This window comes from Colletes gigas, unplaced genomic scaffold (assembly GCF_013123115.1).
Source record: "Colletes gigas isolate AHSC1104 unplaced genomic scaffold, ASM1312311v1 Colletes_gigas_Sc00019, whole genome shotgun sequence".
NCBI lineage: Eukaryota > Metazoa > Arthropoda > Insecta > Hymenoptera > Colletidae > Colletes > Colletes gigas.
This window is the reverse complement of record NW_025106648.1, coordinates 4,850,953-4,871,183: the sequence shown is the minus strand read 5'-3', so window position 1 is coordinate 4,871,183 and position 20,231 is coordinate 4,850,953. Positions and strand designations below refer to the sequence as shown.

General features: G+C 32.7%; 1 protein-coding gene across 10 annotated transcripts in view; it reads left to right on the top strand.

Moving 5' to 3' along the window:
- Positions 1-20,231, top strand: part of LOC122400660 (kinase D-interacting substrate of 220 kDa) — a 187,134-nt gene that overhangs the window by 139,493 nt on the left and 27,410 nt on the right. The gene's annotated exons all lie outside the window — the stretch shown is intronic.

The window sequence follows — 20,231 nt, the reverse complement described above, 5'->3', positions numbered from 1 at the left end:
TAAAAAATGTTAAAAAGAAGAGTTCAGGACTTGCAGAGCAGATAGTATTTGCCAAATGGGGGAATAAAGTCTTAAAAACATTGAAAAATAATATTCTGCTTCTCATAGAATTAACAGACTACCTTACTATTTTTTTTATTGACATTTACAGAAAATTTCTCACGTCTCCTCCTTTGAGAATTTAAAATTCTTTAAAAAATCCCTCGACATGTTCTTCACAGTTTGGCAGACATTTTCTTTTCGCTCGAATACGAAATGGAGGAATAAAGTCTTAATAACATAGGTTGAAAAATAATATTCTGCTTATCATAGAATTAGCACACCAACTTACTATTTTTTTTATTGACATTTACAGAAAATTTCTTACGTCTCCTCCTTTGAGAATTTAAAATTCTTTAAAAAGTCCCTCGACATGTTCACACAGTTTGGCAGACATTTTCTTTTCGCTCAAATACCAAATGGAAGAATAAAGTCTTAATAACATGGGTTGAAAAATAATATTCTGCTTATCATAGAATTAACAGACTACCTTACTATTTTTTTTATTGACATTTACAGAAAATTTCTCACGTCTCCTCCTTTGAGAATTTAAAATTCTTTAAAAAATCTCTCGACATGTTCACACAGTCTGGCAGACATTTTCTTTTTTCTTGAATAGATCGCCCGTGGTATGTATCGGGTGACGAGTACACTATACTTTTCAAAAAAACTATTGAGAGTTTGAAATATAGGAGATCCCTTATGATATTACGTAATTTTATTAGCTCCCATATTTCCAATTAATTTTTTATTCTTAACACCTTGACTGCCAGTCTAAAATCCTAAAATTGTCAACGAGACCAAAACTTTGATTTTAGACAATTGTAAATTACACAACTTAAAAGTTGTCGTAGTAGTTACTTTCGTAACCTCATTAAAATTAACGAAGCCTGTTAAAATTTATTTTCTTTAACATTTTAACTTGAGAATTAATTGTTTTAGTTTCACTGTTAAAAGTTCTGTCACCCACATATGGATAAGGTGGCAGTCAAAGTGTTAAACAAACTGGTATTCCAAATGTGCCGCACTTCGTTTGTAAGACATTCCGAGTTAGGTTGGCAGCATTTACTGTGCGTTCGCGAGAAGATGACTAACGGGGGCGACACAGGGGTCAGGGGAGTACCCTGTTCCGTCTGACCCCACTTTCGATGCTCCCATAGTCCCCACCTATAGGTTCTTGCTAGCACGTGTCACACGAGCGACCACCGTCGCGGCCAATAGCGACAATGCGTGTTATGGGAGGTGGAATTATTAAACTCTAAACTAGAGTAGTGACTTAGACACCAATCAGATCCGCGTTACGTTGTCTAGCCAACTTCTCACGAGACGCTTCATCATCTCGGACTCCTCTACTGTCCGATCGCTAATTTCTCGCTACGTCCGATCAATTAGATTAGGATGCATCGTCGGTTCGTGTACCACCTTCACTCGGTATGTATTTCGTTTACCCGGAAACTGCGAATGTGATATCGCCTTCGTGTTTTCAACTATTATACAGCGTAACAAGTTAATTACCATTTTTGCACTTTGGAACAATGTTAAAAATTTGCATCACGTAATGGATCTTCCAAACGTGTTCGTTAAATTACGAACAGATACCCATTGTGTACCATACACTCGGGTATAGAGAAATGTAGATTGACTTTAAAATGTAATGAATGTTGTAAAGAAAATAATTTCTTTATTTTTTGATTTTTTAATGTAGCCAGTTATATTAAAATCAAATTGTGTTTTGAGCAATGAAGACGTTAAATAAATAAATAAATAAAATAATTCAGTCTTGTCAACGAAAATTTGAAATATCTCAAGAAGTATTAATTTTTATAGTATTACACCTTAACACTTTTGTGTGCAGAATGTTCCAATGAGTGGATCTTCGTTTTAAAAAATATGGAATAAATATTATTATATTGTAAAAACTTTCTTCGTTAATAACACAAAGCTTGAATTGTTTGATATTGATTCAATGAAAGACGCGATGCGATTAAAGTAATCACAGAATTTTCTTCGAAACTTCATAAAAATTCCGGCACCCATAAATCAATCTTCACATTTCACACACATATAAAGTAAATGCATTTTAATCACTGGTATCACCACTAGAAAATTGTCTTATTTTTGTTGTAAAATTGTATTACATTTCTTTAAAATGTCATGATTTCACCAGTCTATAATATTTCTTCTCTTCGTGGTCCCAACCACAGTTGTACCAAATACTAAACTGATACATCAATAGAATTTTAAAAAATCAAGGACACCAGTCTAACGGGTTTTTTTTCATCGATATACTTTGGACACGTTAATTCAATAAATTAACATTTCTTTATGAAAAAAATATACAGTTGCTTGAAATATGTCTAAATAAATATACTAAGTTTGAGAGATCGATTATCATTGTTTGAGCAAAGAATTTACAAAGGAATGCCTCTTTCGTTAAGCGCCAAATAGTTCGATTATTTGTTTGATGTAAATCAATATGATAATTATAGAAACTAAAAGGTATAACTTCTTTGGTTTTTACGACCAATTTTGTCAGGGTTATTTATTTTTAGTTATGACGACGTTTTGGCCTAACATAGAAGTATACTCTTCGCGTATAATGGAAAATTGTGAAAAAAACGTTAAAACATTACTATTATATTTCTAAAAGTATATAATAATAGTTTTAATAGTTTTTAAAATTATTTTTCTAATAACTAATTCCACACCAAATTTAAAAACAATGTTTTGTAGTTCGCTGTAAAACTTGCCAAACATCAAATAAAATTTTACAATTTGGCAGATCCTTTAGAGGGAACTTCATCCCTTGAACGCCAATGAAATTTGAAATCCGTCAAATTGATGGATTCCATAAATTTAGTGTTTAAATGAAATCGATTGAAGCGAAGATATGATCTTTGAAGTTGCATATTCAGGATGGTCCATCTAAATGTCTTCTCTAATTGTGGGGGTACAAAAGATATTTTGTACACTATTTGAACGGTTTGCAAAAACCATTGTATTGCAAAAAATATTTTTTTTCTAAGGTAACTTTTTTTAGAGTTTACAAGGTTATGAATGGTTTTTTTGCATATACAGTGAATACTCGATAAATGTCCTCAAGAGCTGTTCCGTAAGTGATACATTTTTATCCCCACCACTAGGGGGATCCCCCTTGAACCAGTGAGGCGAAGTGTAACCGGAGACGAAGCGGCTTTCTTTAAATATCTTTATTGCCTTCGTCACCTGCGTTTAAATGTCCAGTCAGTGTGACCACACTACTGTACAGAAGAAAGTTTTTTATTTTTTACTATTTTTTAATAATAATTTTACTATCATGTGGGGGAGATTTTTCTAATTAAAATGAGACTAAACACGATATAAATCGGCCAATATTTGTTACCATAATATTGAATTAAATATTGTGTACTCGTATCTTCGCAAGGTCAGTGGATTGGTACATTTATCGAACAGTGGTAGCTAACGAAACCCCCTATTTCATAAGTGTTGCAGTTTTTGATCACTTACGAAACGGTGGAACCGTTCCGTTTGAAAATAGCTACCTCCCGTTCGATAAATGTAGCCAGCACCTCGATGCGTCGTTCTTTGATATTTCCGAACATAGAAAAGGACAGCACAAGAAGGATAAATAAAGAGAGAAAGACTCGCAAGTACAATATTTAATTCAATATTATGCTACCAAATATTGACCGATTTATATCGTGTTTAGCCTCATTTTAATCAGAGAAATCTCCCCAACATGATAGTGAAATTTTTATTAACAAAAAGTAAAAAATAAAAAACTTTCTTCTGTGCAGTAGTATGGTCACACTGACGCGGATATTTAAACTGGGGCGATAAATCCGAGTTTCAGTCCCTCTTTCTTCTTTAGCTACTGACTCTTTCTACGTTCGAAGCGTCGGCAAACTACAATCAAATTCGAAAGACGATTCTCCTATTCCGTAAATGTTGCTGACCGGACCCGGAGTAGCGACATTTATCGAGTTTTCACTGTAATTGTATAATTTTTTTGATTGCATCGTGTAGCTGATGTAAAGATACGTTCAGATATGTACATTACATGACCTTGAAATGACCTTTGAGTTCAAAAATTAAATGGTAATAAAAAATTTTGATTTATCGAGACTTTAAAGATAAAAATGTCGTGTGGGAATCTGTAAATGTAAATAAACATGTTTACTATCACGAAATCACATTATGAAATTTATAATACTTTTTTACGAACGTTCTGCAAATAGTAGTTTCCTCTCCAATTGTCGTGTACTAACATGTAGGTTTTTGGCAACTTTTTTCATAATAAATCTCGTATTTAATTAATTTGTAGCACTATGGGTTCGCGTACACTTATTCCTATTCAGATTACCATTTTCAAAAAAATGTTTGACCACCTTTCCATATGCACTACGCGATGGACAGTTGCGTTCAGGAAATGTCACTCGATACAATTGAACAGCTTGCCTTAAACACTGGTCACTTTTGTCATAAATCAGAATCGTATCAATTTTCTCGTGCTCTGAGTTATTCATCGCGAACAATAACTGCGGTGTCAGAAGTCATTTGTAGTGTGATAGTAAACATGTTTATTTACACTTACAGATCCCCACACGACATCTTTGTCTCTAATGTCTCGATCAACAAAAATTTTTTATTTTCATTTAATTTTTTAACTCAAAGGTCATTTCAAGGTCATGTAATGTACATATCTGAACGTATCTTTACATCAGTTACATGATGCAATCAAAAAAAATTATACAATTATATGCAAAAAAAACATTGATAACCTTGTAAACTCTAAAAAAAATTACCTTAGAAAAAAAATATTTTTTGCAATAAATTCAAACCATTCAAATAACATACAAAATATTTGTTGTATTCCCAGAATTAGAGGAGATATTTAGGTGGCCTTATTTACATGAACCACCCTGTACAAGCTGTTTTCTCAGACACCTATGAAGATATCAACTTTGTTTTTTTTATTAAGTAAATGATCTTTCCATGTGCAACAAATTCTTTTGTGGGTGATTGTTAGAAGGAAAACGACGGGGTCCCTAGATTTGTTTTAAATGAAAAAAAATTACTTCTCTGTTATTTGGATAGCTCTCATCAAACTGAATAACGTTTACTTCAACCATTTTTTTATTATACGTAGTTACAGAGTTAATTATCAAACGTAGTGCTAGAAGTGCATAATAATTTACGATACTTGTCCCTAAACGTATTTTTGTAAAATCGTTTTTACTTTTTCGCTTTAACTCTATGCACAATAAAAAGAAAATAATACTATTTTTCATTTTTAAGAATCTAGAAGTTCCCGAAAACAATTTGTTCCACGTGAAAAGATTAGCTTCCTGGCCTACTTAATTTAGACAAAAAATGAAGTGGATATCTTCATTGATTTCTAAGAAAACAGATTGTAACAATTTCTTTGGATCACATGGTGTGTGTGTGTGTTTTATTATTCTACATGGTGGATAATTCGCAGTCAAAAGAAGATTATTAGTGTATTATAAGTTAATCTATTTGGATAAACTTCCGAAAAGGACATACTTCCGATTTCTTTTATACTCTGATTTCTTACGTATTTTGACGTTCTGATTACGAGTATGATAGTGAAAATTGGCGCAAATTGTATTTTCATAGCGGAAACCATGAAAAAACCATAGAAATCATTGTTTTTTATTTACTTCCGTAAATAATAGGAATTTTGGACAATACTTCAGATAATAATTGTAGACCTCATCAAAATACACATTTTATGTCCTATTAATTTTTCTTATAAAGACAATAGTTTTCGAGAAAAACGATATTAAATGTTCAAAACTTCATATAACTCATCCAATACAAATCAAGTTTTATTGTTAATTTCATTAGATAATAATAGAAAGGGATACTGCAAAGCTCCTCCCTCGCCCACGTGTTTGCTGTATCATTGGATTTTTAATCTTCATCCCCAAAAAGAATAAGCCAGACCTAAATCTAAACCTTAACTTAAACATTAAATTAAACCACTGTTCGTTATAGAAGAAATGAAACAACCTCATGTAAACTAAAAAGTAAACCTGTTTGTTCTAAAAAACGAAAACTAAGCGGATAGAACAATATCATGAAAACTAAAAAATAGTTTGCAATAAAAAAAAAAACAAAATAAAGTGAAATTACCGCACGAAAACTAAAAAATAAAGGTATTCGTTTCAAAAAATAAAAAATTGTCATGTCCCTGATAACAAATGTAAAGGACATTGCAATCGAGGGTGGCTCCGTAGTGAATTACCTATCATTTTTCTCAGAAAGTATTATCTTTATGACAAAAATTAATACGACATAAAATGTGTATCTTGATGAGGTCTACAACTTTTATATGAAGTATTTTTCAAAATTCTCATTATTTACGGAAGTAAATAAAAAAACAATGATTTTTATGGTTTTTTCATGGTTTTCGCTATGGAAATAAAATTTGCGCCAATTCTTGTTGAGCCGTTCATAATCTCGCGGCAATAAGCACGCGGCCAGATGGCGACACTTATAATAAGGTTGAAGATCGTACGGGGATTCCCGTGCTTTTCTTCGAGTCGAGTCGAGTCGGGTCGTTTGTTCGAGTCGTATGGTCGGCATTACTGCAATTTATTTATATTAAACTATGCAATACCTAAAGAATAATTCAAGTAGTTGTGTTTAACATTTAAATATTGTCCATAAACAGTGTGTTCGGCCACCCCTGGGAAAAATTTTAATAGAGGGTTCTAGAGGCCAAAATAAGGCGAAAATCAAGAATACCATTTTGTTGATGAAGGCTTTGTTAAAAAGTTATTAACGTTTAAAGTTCCGCTCGTACTGAATTTTTTTCTCGAAAATGCGCACCATTTCGGGAATATGTCTATTCACCAAAAATTATTGTAATTGACCCCCGTAACCGAAAATAATTTTTCCAAAACAATTTTAAATTTTTTTTTTCCGTCGAAAAATTTCACAGCTTCTCGAATTTTTTGTTAGAAAGTGGGTAGGATTTCGGGGGTATGTCTATTCGCCAAAAATGATTGTAATTGACCCCCGCAACCGAAAATAATTTCTCCTGAACGATTTGAAATTTTTGAATTTAATTATTAATAACTTTTTAATGAAGCCTCCATCAACAAATTTGTATTCTTGATTTTCGCTTTATTTTGGCCTCTAGAATCCCCCATTAAAATTTTTCCCAAGGGTGGTCGAACACTTTATATTTATTCAATCAATTCCAATGCAAGTGGACCTGATATTTTTCAACAATTTTCGCTATCATACTCGTAATCAACACGTCAAAATACGTATGAATCCAGAATATAACAAAAATCGGAGGTATGTCCTTTTCGGAAGTACACCCATCTATTTTAACTTTGTAATGTTTACAATAAACGGAAGGAAAGCTTAAAAAGGATACACACTCTGAACTCAAACGTAGAAAAATGTTTTATTTATTTTATTCAATTTAATATGGAATCTCCAGTTTGGTCACGCACTCTCGTCAACTCTTATTCAACTAAATATGAACAACATAGAATTACATACACGCACAGAGATTCACGTCTACGAGTTTATAAGCAACGTTATCATCATTTCTGCTGGCAATATTGGAACGATAACGGGCAACAACAATTTCGGCGCAACCGCAAGCATAATTTGCGAAACACTTTGTACAATGGAGTTTTGTCTGACTCGGTTGAAATCGATCTCGCCAATTCGTGCTCGTTACGATATCGCGTTCCTTCGTGAATTAACGGAATACCGTTAAGACCACGATGTAAAACACGCGCCAGAGTAATTCATCACGGTAGGTAGACCCCGGTGGTCGACGTTTCAGCAGACCTGGATGGTAATTCGCTTGAATTCGAACTAACTAATCGCGCATGCGTGTGACAATTTGTCGTGTGTGTATTTTGTTTGAATTCCATTAACGAATATCCGATGTTCTTGTATCTGTGAAAATTTACGATATGGTGCGAAAACGAATTAATACGTTCCCTTCCGTTTATCTTTTGTTGATCGTCGTTCTCAGTTTACAACCGCCTTAGACCAATAGTTGTAAGTCTAGCATGAAAATGTGCACCACGTGGTATTTATTTTTACTTTCAAAGTCGAACTGTCTTAACACTGTTCCTACCGCGGTTTTGTGCATACGTACAGTAAGCGTCGATATAAAGTTAACACTTGAAATTTTCAACGTCTCTTTGAAATAATTTAAAAGATATGAAGGAAAACAGGAAAAAGGTGTATGGTAATGAAAGCTCAATTTGTCTTCTATAGAAAACATATATTTTTTTTAGTTATAATTTAACAATAAGCAAACATATAATGCAAAGAACAAAAAAAGTCCCTTTTCCTTGAGCCAATATAAAGTTAACACACCTGCTTTTATGTACATAGTTATAACTATTGCAACAATTTCTGATTATGTTGGCATCACTGTTTACTAATATGATCTTGGGAGATCCCCGTGTTTTGTTTCCATGGCAAAACAACAGAGGGAGATACTATTTGTGTAATCTCGAAATGGGTAAACAAACAACTGTTGAAAAGCATCAAATAATAGTCGAAATACATATAAATTGACAGTCTTTAACCCTTTGCACTCCTATGTCGAGTGTGATTCGACATCAATTTTGATCTCAGGAGCTCCTTCGTCAAGCCCCATTCGACATTTTTTCAAGTCCAAACCAAACTGATATCGTGCACTTGAAAATTACAAAATACAATAACAGTGTAAATAAAACAGGTATTCTAACAAGTAAATTTCAAATAAAACACTTAAAAGCGTTGAGAGCTGCTGGTAACAAAATTGAAATATAATTCGGAGTGCAAAGGGTTAAGAGAAATTGCTGAAGTTGTGCAAAGAAGCCATGTGGCTGTGAAAAAGATCATTGACAAATATAATAATCTCGGATTGTTAAGTAATATTGATCATAAACGGTGACCAAAAAAAACTCAATGAGAGTAATGTGAGGCAAATTTGCAGAAAAGTAAAAGAAAAGAAGCCAATGATTTCTGAAGTGAATCGGAAGAAACGGTTACAGTATGCTAAAGACCATCTCAAATATAATGAAGCTTTCTAGAATGATGTTCTCTTCACTGATGAGAGGAAATTCGAAATCTATCAAGACAGAAAACCGCCGAAAGTATGGAGAAGTAAAAATAGTGCTTTGAAGGAACAAAACTTAGATGGCGGGGGGGGGTGTATGGCTGCTTCCGGGGCAATCTCCGGGAAAATATTCCGGGGAAATCTCGTGTTCATTGAAGATACAATGAAAAAGGAGGATTATGTTGAAATATTGCGGAAAAACTTAGAGCCTTCCGTTACGAAATTGAATTTATCAAGAACATGGACATTTCAAAGTGACAACGATCCGAAGCATACATCACGCATGGCAAAGGAATGGCTTCTTTACAGAACACCAAAACAATTTAAACATCCTTCGCAATTCCCAGACCTTAATTCCATAGAAAATCTCAAGAAAGTCATTTTAGAAGAATAGAATTAAATTACAGCAAATTATACATCTTCGTTGGTCAAATCTATGAAAAATAGATCGACCAAAGTGGTAAAAAATAGCGGACGTTCATCAAAATATGAATTTCACAAAAAAAAGGAAAAATTGTTATTGATACCTATAGATGTTAACTTTATATTGACTGAAGGAAAAGGGACTTTTTTTGTTCTTTGCATTACATGTTTGCTTATTGTTAAATTATTACTAAAAAAAATGCATGTTTTTTATAGAAGACAAATTGAGCTTTCAATACCATACACCTTTTTCCTATTTTCCCTCATACCTTTTACATTATTTCAAAGAGAAGTTGAAAATTTCAAGTGTTAACTTTATATTGACGTTCACTGTATGTATTTCGACCAGACACAGCAAATCTTGGATAACTGCGAGAAACACGCAGCTATAAAAACATGGCTGACTTTCAGTTCCCAGAAAAGCACGAGCCGAGCTACGGCGCTCGGCTTTGTATCTCACCGAACGTAGAAAAGAACAGTGAATGAACGAAAAATAAGAATAACGTAATGTGAAACTTATTTATTTTTCATTTTTTGTTAATACGACCTTTACTAATATATTTCTGAGGTTTTTCTGATTAAAATAAGACCAAACACCTTATGACTTTGATCATATTTACATACGTATTTAATGAGTGCGTTTTTAATCGTATTTAACACGATCTTATATACTATTAGAAGTAGGTTAAAAACAAGTTATATCGTGTTTAGTCTTATTTTAATCGGAAAACTCTCACAAATACATTGGTAGAAGTTTCATTAAAACAAAAAACAAAAATTAGAATATCAAACTTATTTATTTTTCATTTTTTGTTCATGGGACTATTACTAATATATTTCTGAGCTTTTTCTGATTAAAATAAGACCAAACACGATATAACGTGGATCATATTTACGTATTTAAGCGTATTTAGGTTAAAAACAGTAGTAGATTCAAAACAAGTTATATCATGTTTGGTCTTATTTTAATCGGAAAACTCTCACAAATACATTGGTAAATGTTTCATTAAAATAAAAACAAAAATAAAGAAGTTTCACCTTTGCATTGTGTACTATGTATGTATTATCTCACCGATATTCGAGCCCAGATCAGATTACAGATTACCAGATCAGCTTTTTTAGTGTGCCAAGGGGAGTTCCCTCTTAGTAGTAGGGATGACTATCATTCACTTATCCAATCAAAAATGACTCGCAGTTATCCAAGCATTGCTGTAGAACTTCTAAAAAGATGAAAACACCATGTAAGAAAAATACCGCAAAATTAACAATCAAAAGCCAAAAAGTAAATCCAGGAAAAGTGATTAAACTTAGAAAATAATTTCAAATTAAAATTTTGAAAGGTATCCTTTGACATTTGCTCCGCATTCCTTTGAAGCCCCAAAGAAGTTTTTAAAATTAATTTAACGCAAAAATTCAATCGCAAACCTCGTACTAGAACATGCAATAATAAAATTCAGAGTGGCGTCGACCACTAAGACCGTCAACCAAAGGTTAAAATCAATAATTTGGATATCTAAATTTAGTTTTGATTAAAACTGATATGTTATAGCTGACTTTATTTGATATTTGTATATCAGTATTGTTTAATGTATCTATACAGCCTCGGTTTTGCGAAAATAGACGAATCCTGTATTTTTTTAACAAATTCGAAACCAGAAAAATGATGACTGAAACTCCCTTTAATTTCACGTGAACTATGGCATATTTCAATTTCATCAAAATATTTTTACAACTACCATCTGTTTTTGTCTATGACGAACTTTCTAAAAATATGCATTTTAAACACAACGATAGCGTCAAAATTGACCTAACTTTTTCAAAAGAAACTCAAGTCTTTTACATTACTAGAATGTACAAGCTTGTAGGACGTTGAAAAAAGATTGTAGCACTAAAAGAATTTTTTCCAGTTCCTTATAATAGCAATCTTTCATGAAATCGACTCCATTTAGTTTCAGTCAAGTACATGTGTGCCCTATTCACCCTTTTTCTGAAAAACTAATTCTAAGTTTCTCAATTGGGAAAAATTTATTCAATCATAAAATCACATTTTAACCGACTTCTCGATTATATTTCAGTCCGCGCTGTATAATTGCGTAAAACCAATGGGTTTATTGAATAGATCGCATTGTTATCTTTATTATTCATTATACATTATGTATAATTTGAACAGTTCGAATATGACTTCATAGATCAATATTGATCATGTAATAATAAAACATTAACATGCATTGATCATGTGAAAATATAAGTTTCATAATCTTCCTACATATTCTACAATAAAAAATAATGTTCAATTACATTTAAATATTGCTTATCTTTACGCGCAAAATGTTTATTTTTTACAGCTTTACGATGGAAAGAATCGTCAATAAAGATGCTGGAATCTTAAACACATTATGCAATGGAGGCGTAATTACGTCATTATAGTGATGAAATTTTATATTCCTTTCCTGGAATACAAATCACACTTATCTGAATTTTCTTCCAAATTTGTTTGCCTTATCCTATCTCTTTGCCTATCTATCAGCGACTCTGCCACACTTTTTCATTATTCTTAGTTCGTCGTGTCCATTCGAACGACACGGTCGTGATTTTGTCCGTTTCTCGTTGGAACATTATTTAAATAATCGTGTATAATTTTATTTAAATACTTCAAACTGTAAATTTACTATGCCTGTGATCGAAATGATCGTAGCACATACGGTATTATTGCCAGCTAAGAAGAATACTTCGATACGAATGTATTCGACGAAGAGAAGAAGACGAGCAAGTCGTATTAACTAAGATGTTATAATCAGCCATCATAAGGCAAAATTACTTCACGTTGTCCACATTCTACTTATTGTACAGTTGAACTACTGTAACTCGAACCTCTATGGATGATCTACAACTTTTGTGTTATAAAAATTTCGTCTTATCGAAGTTTTCAATTGTGAGAGGTTTAACAAACAAAAATTTTGCACACAAAAACTTGTTGAGTCGTTCATAATCTCGCGGCAATAAGCACGCGGCCAAGTGGCGACACCTATAATAAGGTTGAAGATCGTGCGAGGATTCCCGTGGCTTTTGTTCGAGTCGAGTCTCGTTATTGCAATTATTTATATTAAACTATGTATACCTAAAGAATAATTAAAGTGGTTGTGTTTAACATTTAAATATTGTCTATGTATAGTTATTCAATTAGTTCCTATAGAGCAAGAGGACCTGATATTTTTCAACAAAACTTTGTGGAAGGATTAATATTGTCCAGTTGTAAGGTTTCGATGAAAGAGGAATTATATTTCTGAAAGTGAATTATTTGTTGTATTCAATAAAAAAGGTTTAAGTTATGGAGATAAACTTCGACTTGTTGAGGTCTGTAACCCGGTTCAACAAGAATTGGCAAGAAATATAAACAGCTGCACGTGAACGACACGTGATCAGTTCAGGGCCGAAACGTAATGTCCAGATCCCTAAATACTGGGAAAGAAGCTAATTTTCTGAACAAAAAGTACTCATTCTCAATATCAATATAATATTATTAATATTATTGCATAATAATGTAAATAAGAAAGCAAATGACAGTGCAAATTAAGATATGGAAAACTATATTTTTACATTTAATTTATCTATTTATTACTATATACAATTTATGCTGATCCTGTGTTTGAACTGTCAGAATTTAACTTAATTATAAATGATTCAGTATTGTGATTCAATTGCCAAAAATTTGTGTTCAATAACTTGAACAATTCAACATTTTTTCCAGTTTTCATCCGTAACATGTTCTACTGACTCGTGAAATAAATTTTTTACATCCGGAAATCCGAATATGTATAATATAATTTTTAACTTACGATCAAATTATCTCGATTGAATTTAATGTATCATGCAAGGGCCCTTCTCAGGGGCCACTAAAAGCCGTGCCTGAGCAGCCACTCATCTGCGACCACAGCAACGATCACGTGACCTCTCTGTTTATATTTCCTACCAATTCTCGTTGAATCAGACTATAGCTATTCTAAATTGAAATTATATTTAAACGCGTGGCAAATAATTTGAATTAAAGTAAATTTATATTTCGATTTTTAGAGTTATTTACAAAGGAGGCGTTGGGGAATGAGCAAAATTTTAATCTTATAGAGGTTTTCGAATTATAAACGTTCGACTGTACCATATTCCCTTTAACATTTTCTCCATCACGTGCATAAAAAATAAGGAACGCTTATCTATCGTAACACGTGTCCGTAAATCCTTTCATTGTGTTACTAACTCAAGACCGGGCCGAGGATACAATAAAAAGTTGGGTAGAGAAATTCAATCGCTTCTTATCTCTCCTCGATGGGTGACTTGTTCGCGTTTGTAGGGTAACTGTGCCAGTAGTCGGCCATTATGGGCACAGTGAAAATTCATTTTACGCGTTGTCATTGTTAACACTTTGACTGCCACGTCATCCACGTATGGGTGACAAGATTTTTTACTATGGAACTAGAACAATTAATTCTCAGGATAAAATATAAAAGTTGAAATTTGAATAGGATTCATGAATTTTAGTGAGGTTACGAAAATAAGTGCTAAGACAAATTTTAACTTATACAGTTTATAATTGTCTAAAACCAAAGTTTTGGTCCCGTAAAAAATTGTACAGTTTTGGTCTGGCAGTCAACGTGTTAATATATTATTTTATATATGTTTTATACGTCGTGCAACTTGTGTTTTTAAATATGTGATCAGCGTTTTAATATTATAGTAATTTCAATTTGTAGCTAAAGTATCTAGAAATATGCAGAAATGTTGTTTTCAGGGAAAAATTTTAATGGGAGATTCTAGGGACCAAAATAAGATGAAAATCAAGAATATCAATTTGTTGACAGAGGTTTCATTAAAAAGTTATTAAAAAATTAAATTAAAAAATTTCAAATCATTTAAAAAAAATTATTTTTGGTTGAGGGGCTCAATTAGAATCATTTTTGGCGAATACACATACCCCCGAAATTCTACGCATTTTTGAGAAAAAAATTCATTACTGAAAATATGTCTGACCATTACTGTCTGTTACACTCCAAAATTAAACAATTTCAAATCGTTCTGGAAAAATTATTTTCGGTTGCGGGGGTCAATTACAATCATTTTTTGCCATTAGACATACCCTCGAAATTCTACCCACTTTCGAGAAAAAAATTCAGTACGTGCGGAACTTTAAACGTTAATAACTTTTTAACGAAGCCTCCATCAACAAATTAGTATTCTTGATTTTCGTCTTATTTTGGCCTCTAGAATCTCCTATTAAAATATTTCCCAGGGGTCGCCGAACACCCTGTATGCTATTGTTAGTTGGCTGCGTGAAGTATGCAGTAGGTACAATTATTTTCTGAATAAAACTTATTGCACTACATATTATTGCCTTCAAAGGTATGAAACTGAACATTGGAAATAGAAGTATAGGTTCACTGCTAGCTTGTTGCTAAACATGATTTTGTTATTATTTCTTATTTCTAAGTACATAATTTATTACCAAAGAGGCTGACTACTAGATAAGAACCGACTACTAAAACAGTTACTCTATATGTATATTGGGAACAAGATCTAAAATAGAGAGGATGAAAACGAGTCTGATAGAATTACTAGGTTGACTGTCATGGCGGTCACTAGTGACCGATGCGGCGTCCCAAACTTACAGTGTTTCCTTCAAACATTCCGTGAAAAAAAACACATATTAAATTAACATTTGTACTAACCTATAATATCAACTTAATACTTGATTTACGATATTAACATTATAACACAGTATTACATATATATATGTAAAATGCAAAGCTACAACAGTCAAACAAACACAAATTTGAATTTTCCGTATGTTGTGCAATATACCTCATGGGAAACAGTCGATTTTATTCAAGTTACAGACATTAGAACAGAAATTTTTAAATACGTTTTTGTAATTGTTTTTAATTTATTACTGAAAAATTCGTCAGGGAAGTGGTTGATTGCTTGTATTTAAAAATTATGAAGTTACTAAATTTACAGTATGCGACAAAATGATAACACACTTTGGAAATATATTATTTTTTTAATTCAAAAAGAATATTTTACTATATTTTGTATATTTAAAACTTTTAATAGGTGTAATAAATTATTTTAGTGCATTTATAAGTATAACAAAAGCTTTTATTTAATAATACTACAGAATAATATAAAATTAGTGCGATAGAATAATAGTACACTCTTGTTATAACATAGAATATGCATATGTAGTTTATTAATATTATTTCTAGTATCTTGTGTGTTCTTTATTGTGTACAATGTGAAGTAAACGTTTTGTGATGGATTTGTACACAGCTTTTTTGTACTATATTTTTGACTTATTATATTCCAATTTCATATTATACATTCCTTCTATTCTTTAACTGTTTGAAATTGTTTTCCTTTGGTGTACACAACTCTAACCAATTGTGCCCAACAGTTTTCAATTATATTAATATCATGAAAACGAGTTGGCCAATCGAAAATGTGTATATTATTACTTTTTAAGTAATCCTTTACACATTTTGCCGTATGAACAACCGCGTTGTTTATTGAGAAATGAACTGTTTATCGGTGATTGTCGTTGCAAACTTGTTTATTTGTTCGTCGATAAATCGCATATACTTTTTTGAAATTGAATAATTCTCTTATCTAAATGCTTTAATCGTTCGTATTTCACCATTATTTAATTTTTTATTCCGACCCATCACACTTAATGTTTTTGATAAATGTTATTGTTAACTGACGAGATCTGTGCAGCACGTGGCCGTGGCACTCCAAATGAATACTACACTTAATTAATTTGAACACAAAACTTATATTTCTAAATTTACATTTAATCACGTGCAACTCCAGTTCAACGTAACCTTACATAACAGTTCGAGACAGAACACTCCAGAAAAAGGGGACGCACACACGGTGACCTTCCGTATTTATACATGTCTCATCCCCATCAGGGATACCAACTGCTAAATATGCAACTAGTGTTGGGATGCGGTGATTTTATTCCAGTTATAAATATAAATGACAATTCAATAGAATGTAATGTGACCAGTTCAACAATTCACAGTCGATTGAAATACATGGGAAAAACTTTAAACTGAGCCATCTTTTCGTCGTACCGGTGACCATTTTGTTTACGTTTTAGTCTAAAGTCACATGAACGGTGCGCTGTCGTTGCGTTTTTATATTCTTCCTTGTCTCGCAATTAAAAACAACCAAGACAGACATAGTGTCTTTGTTGTTTTCAATTGCAAGACAAGGAAGAACATTGTGGTCCGATAGTACTGTAAAATGTAATTTATTCAGATCTAATAAACCATACAGCGAAATTACAAAGGTAACGAAGAAGAGATGTTTTATAAAACTGTTTCGATAGTAATACACAAGCACGGGAATTCCCCGCGACCGACTGGCCAGCTTTACTTGGGGGTTCCCCTACGGTCGACCAGTGATGGACATTCGTGGGAATTTTGGACATGCGCACTAGAATTTTCCCTCGTGGGATTCCTTTTTGCGCATGCGTTAGCTTTCTGCCATAGATGTATCTTTAGCGCAAAAAGAGGTGCATGTTGGGAAATCCCATGTTTTGTACAAAATTAAACTTTCTACTTCAAATGCTTGCCAATCACACAAAAATTAACTTATCGAAGATCCCCTACATATTTCCCTAGCTATACTCATGTAGATTAAGAGGAAATTTTTTGTTTTTGTCTCTTTCCCTGTAACTTCCTTAAATTTTGTTCCTTACTGGGATCCAACGATACCCTAAATTCTAGTTAAGTGTATACGGCAATGATCATGCGCTCCAGTGCACATGACCAAAATTCCCACGAATGTCCATCACTGCGGTCGACCAGTACTCCAACGTAAAGCGCCATCGTGCGGCCATAAACGTGCCACAAAACGCACGTCGTTTCGACATTTGTGTGCCCCCAACTTTAAGCTATCCGCGTATACTACTGATTAAAAATATGACAAAAATTAGTTTTAAAGATTTTCAGCTGGTACCTTACATCAGAAATAATATTCTTCAACTACATATACAATTCTCATTGAAATTATAAGGTGTGGTATCTTTTTGTCGCATACGTATGTAGTTTAAGACAGATTAAATCAGAGAGGGGTAAGTTACTTTATCCTTTGTTAAAGGAAGTTTGTTCTTCATTTTACGCAAGAGGATTTATAGAATATAGTCATGTTTTTTATTATACGAGGTAATTTTCCCACCAATAGACTCCCAAGAAATTTTGCCAGCCAAACATTGCAGCAATAATCTCATGTATCTACATATATGTATTTACAATTGTGGCTCTATGAAAAGGTCAGGGTTTATTCTGTTTCTTTCTTAAAAATAGTGTCGTCTCTGTTGCAGTAATTGTTATCGTTGATTAATCGATGAAGCAATACCGATATCAACCACTTCCTCGAGCCATAAACATATACGGGATTATCGTCGTAATGTTTGGATAATTCTTTTGAAGTTTACTGGCGGAAGAATCACCCTATCGCTTAATCCCAACGTAATCGACGCAGTGCGAATGGCAGAGAACGTATTAAGAGCGTTTTAAATGTTGATTCGTTTTGATGGTTTGTTAAGAATGCAATTAACAGGTTTTCGCTGCTACATTGCTCGCGCAAACAACGTGCACGTTAACACCTTTGGACCCGAGAAATGCAATATTTCGAACAAAAATTCGACCTCCAGACTTCTGGCATACGCGCGTTAAATAACCTATCGAAATTTTATTATCGATCTGGATACGTTTGCGAAAATAAATTTTGCAAATAATTGAAAATTTTTTAAAATAATTGCAGTCTTACGAGGCTTAACGATTAAATTGATCGAAGTCTTGCGATTATTAATGTTGTAAAAGCTTTTGAACAGCATTTAAGGTTTCCCGATACACAGCTACCGCTATTTACCTTTCATTCAACGTTTCCGTCGGTTCTGGATTAATACCTTATCGTTGGCCTACATTCTATTGTGTTCCTTTAAATCTGAATGTTTCGTGCTTTCAAGAATTATGAATATTCTTTGCAGACGCTATACAATCAGTGACTAACCTGAGTCCTGAATCTGGAATTCTTCTTTTCATTGTCTGAACACAGTCTATAATATCTTTTTTACGATACATAAAACGAATGAATCGTTAAAGGGATTAAAATGTCAGAAGAAATTGAGGTATTTTAAAGAGCAAACTCGGTCAACCTTGAAGTTATATTACCGTTTTTCAGCATTTTCCTTATATATCTATTTATCTATTTATACTTTTGTACTTGAACATTGTTCTTAAAATTGAATCGTTGATATCTGAAATTTTTTAATCGTGTACTTTTTTCTGACTACATAGTTTTTACACAAAAAGTCACGTAAAGTTTGTTTACTTTTTGATCATAATAGTTGACTTGATGTAAATTTTTGGCAAAAGTAGATGGACCTTTTTCAGATACAAACATCACAAAATTATCAAAAGAAGAAAAACATACTACGAAAATTAAGGAAGGTCAATAACAGCAAATATCTCTCTTGGTATCTAACAAGGAATTTACCCAGATTACCAATTAGATTTAAAAGAAATAATTGTTGGCAGTTATGGTATAATGCTACTTAATAATTAAAGTGTTGCTTGCGCAGGAAATTTGATATTGGCTAGAAAAATGGTGTTATAAGTCACCATAAGCGATTCCAAAAATGGTATAAACGAAATTTTTATGTGCTTTTGTGGTTTGTCCATACATATACAGGGTGTTCGGCCACCCCTGGAAAAAATTTTAATGGGAGATTCTAGAGGCCAAAATAAGACGAAAATCAAGAATACTAATTTGTTGATGGAGGCTTCGTTAAAAAGTTATTAACGTTTAAAGTTCCACTCGTACTGAATTTTTTTCTAAAAAATGGTTAAGATTTCAGGGGTATGTGTGTTCAAAAATTATTGTAATTGACCCACGCAACCGAAAATAATTGTTCCAGAACAATTTGAAATTTTTTTTTTCGCCGAAAAATTTAGGCATTCAATTAGATTTTCGGTAAGGAATTTTTTTCTCGAAAGTGCGTAGTATTTCGAGGGTATGTGTAATGACCAAAAATGATTGTAATGAACCCCCACAAACGAAAATAATTTTTTTAAACGATTTGAAACATTTTTTTTCGCCTAAAAACTTTAGCACCGACCCGATTTTTTTTCTCGAAAGTGGTTCAGATTTTAGGGGTATGTGTATCCACCAAAAATTATTGTAATTGATCCCCGCAACCGAAAATAATTTTTCCAGAACAAATTGGAATTTTTCTTTTCACCGAAAAAGGGGACTACCCCCTGTCGATTTTTCTTAAACTTTGTTTTTCATTTTTAATAAATTTGTTTGACGCTGTATAGAAAAGTTGTCTAATACTTTTTTGTAGGTATCCATGAGCTCTACTTCAGAAAAAGCTTCATTGAAACATATTCACTATTGTAGGAGTTATTGCCGTTTGAAAATTGGACCAGTTTTTGGGGGTTTTTCTCACTTGACGGTGTCAAGGAACAACTTTTTCAATATTGTTAGAGTTTCTACTCATTCTCCACTAAAATACGCGTTGTTTGCATTTTGAAAAATTAAAATCCTCCAATCCGTTCAGGAGTTATGATATTTTAAAGATTCGCTTGAGAAGCATTTT